Consider the following 2,738-nt stretch of genomic DNA (forward strand, 5'->3'; position numbering starts at 1 on the left):
ACTGGATTGGAAATCACCAATTTTTTGACGTGCTAAGGGTGTTTAAATGCCAATATTTGGTCGTCAAAGGATTATGATTAGGATGTGGTGTGGTAGATGTGGTTACATAGTCGCCAATTGAGACGTTAGGTTATGGTATACACCTTGGGCTTAGGTTAGGCTAGGTTATAGGGATCGCCATAATTAAAATGTATGTTTTATGCTTATTGAGATATTTATAGTATATCACAGCACCAAATTCAATTGAAAAATTCTCCTTATCGCGTTTATTTGGGTAAATATCGTTACCCTTAATAACAGCTTTCTGGTTTAAAGTTATTAATTTCCGAAGAACAAAGCCTTTACTTCCACTATCTAACTTTATCCGCTCAGAGAAGCGTCTCCTCAGTAAGCTATAAATTGTTAGTAGGTAGGTACTTACATCTAACGGTGCCATAAATAGATACACATTAGGCTGTGCTAATGCTCCAGAGGTATCATTAATCCGGCGCTACGATTAAGGTGTTTTGTCTAACTTTATATTATACCAGTAACCTACAATACTCAATGGAAATTTGTAATGTAAGTATTGCTACCAAATTAAAGGTTATTCATTAAAAAAGAGCATTAAACGTGAATTTTCTTGAAGCTTTTGTGCGATAAACTTCGAGTTCTTGATGACGATGAGCTTTTCTCAATCATGTGTTAGGCTTTACGTACTAAGGAGTATTAAAAAATCACTGAAATGTGAAAAAGAAGCTATCCCAACCTAAATCTTAAACCTCAAATTAATTTTTTTTGAATGATTTTCTTAAAACGACTAAGCGCATGAAAAAATCTCTGAATATCAATCAGGAAAAGTTTCACTTATCCACAAAAGAACTTTTACACAACACAATCGTTCAATTTATTTGATTGTACCTTTCCAATGTAGTGTCGAAGATTTGATAAGAACAATCCCAGGTAAAAAGGGCAATATTGTAGCGTCCACTTCCATGGTCAACAGTCGAAGCAGAGATCGTGAATAGTTCGAAGTACTAAAATAATAAAGATTTTATTTTGTAATTAATAAGAAAGTTAAGAAAACAATCCTAAATAAAATCGTACGTACCTTTTTTTTTATAGGAAAGCAAGGAATTTTCGTTCAGAGGTAACCTTTTCGGAGTTCTGAAACAAAAAGTATATTGTTAATCATTATTCTAAAATACATAATTGAATAATTCAAGAAGAACTTGCATTTTTTGGCATGGACTTAGCCAGCCCTTTATTTAGCATGGGCCAAGATTGCTAATAAAGCAATTTTTAGAGTTTCGATATTTCAGAATGCGACCGTTTTGACTGGCATAGCCAAAACAGGTAGAAATTTGAAACCTGGTAAAACGGGAAATCACCGTTTCATTAATAATTGTTTTATTTTTGTTTAGTTATGTCCTTTGACAAGAATTGCACCGTTAAAACTTTAAAGAGCGTTTCACATATTTTGAAGTTGACTGATCAGAGCATATTTAAACAAGCAGTAGCGTATTTTATATTGTAATATGTAAACGCATTTGCTTTCTTGCAATTTGCACTTCATTTAGACGTGAGTTCTCATAAAAAATGCCTCTACGTGTATTACCGCGAAATCAACCGACTTCCAGACGCCAGGCGTCGAAAGCGTCGCGACGACGACGACGACGCCTGCTTCGGCGTGAACTCTCCGGCGTTTAATTGCGACGACTAGCACAGGAGTAAAATCAGTTGTGCGGGAATGCTCGCGGGGTGGCGACCGTTTCCCTCAGGAAGAAAAAGCGACGTCATTGCCGTACTTTAAAAATAAGTAAGTCTGACTTATAATACATACGCTATCCATATCTGTTTACAAAAATCTCTTTGGAATCTTGATACATTTGATCTAAGTAGGGTATTTTGTGTATTCAACCCTTTTTGTTGCTTTTTATTTGTTTATTGTTTAATTTTAAAGGATTTTACAATGATAATTAAGTTGAAATGTAGTCTAAAAATACTTAGCACACAAAGATTTGTAAAATAATTATGCAAAAGGTATAAATAATAGTAAACAGCTGAAAATTAATGAAGTATTTATGTGTTACCTACTTACTAAAATAAAATTGTTCATTTGCTATAATGTAACGAAGTAATCGGCGTAAGTATTTCTTTATTAAAAAATAAATTATTATTGTCTTCCTGCTTTATTTCAAGCTGATCTCGTCTAAATGAGAAATCTTCGGATGCGACTTTTTCAAAGTTTTGAAGGTTTTTTTTTTCATTTTTATATCGCTGAAGCCGAAGGATGCCTGTTTTGAATTGAACGATAATTTTCAACTGAGATTATTTGAATTTGTTTTGTTTTATGACAAACGGATATGATTAGACGATTTACAATTCAAATTTTGAATTTATATGCATGAAAAATTCGAAAGTACTTCAGTATTCACTTTTTCTTTTATTTATTATATTTTGATGTTATTTCATTAGCTTATTGATTCGATTATTAATGTATAATTTTTGTATAATCCTCTTACGTCTTGATATCAATTGTACAGCTGAACATAGGAAATTTAAATAATAAAATTGTTTTCTCCTGTATTTTCATTTACTATTTACTACAACCATTATACGTATAACAAGACGTTTTAATGAAAAATAATTTTCTTCTAAATTTTCATGTCCCTCTTAAACAAGTTATTAGTCTGGGAAATTAAAATGATATACAGTGCTGTTTTTGTCTCGAGTAAAATTTTGATTTTTGTGGATTT

General features: G+C 32.1%; 2 protein-coding genes across 2 annotated transcripts in view; one reads left to right on the forward strand and one right to left on the reverse strand.

Moving 5' to 3' along the window:
• The window catches only part of LOC108734238 (BTB/POZ domain-containing protein KCTD9), a 60,081-nt gene that overhangs the window by 6,826 nt on the left and 50,517 nt on the right, over positions 1-2,738 (reverse strand). Inside the window, exons 5-6 of the transcript XR_003231984.1 lie at positions 1,091-1,146; positions 901-1,016 (exon numbers count right to left, since the gene is read on the reverse strand). The gene's annotated coding sequence lies outside the window, so the exon portion shown is untranslated. The remainder of the gene's footprint in view (positions 1-900; positions 1,017-1,090; positions 1,147-2,738) is intronic.
• The window catches only part of LOC108734236 (serine/threonine-protein kinase 32A), a 46,148-nt gene continuing 45,075 nt past the window's right edge, over positions 1,666-2,738 (forward strand). The window contains exon 1 of the mRNA XM_018465702.1: positions 1,666-1,798. The gene's annotated coding sequence lies outside the window, so the exon portion shown is untranslated. The remainder of the gene's footprint in view (positions 1,799-2,738) is intronic.

Source organism: Agrilus planipennis, unplaced genomic scaffold, assembly GCF_000699045.2.
Source record: "Agrilus planipennis isolate EAB-ADULT unplaced genomic scaffold, Apla_2.0 scaffold7, whole genome shotgun sequence".
NCBI lineage: Eukaryota > Metazoa > Arthropoda > Insecta > Coleoptera > Buprestidae > Agrilus > Agrilus planipennis.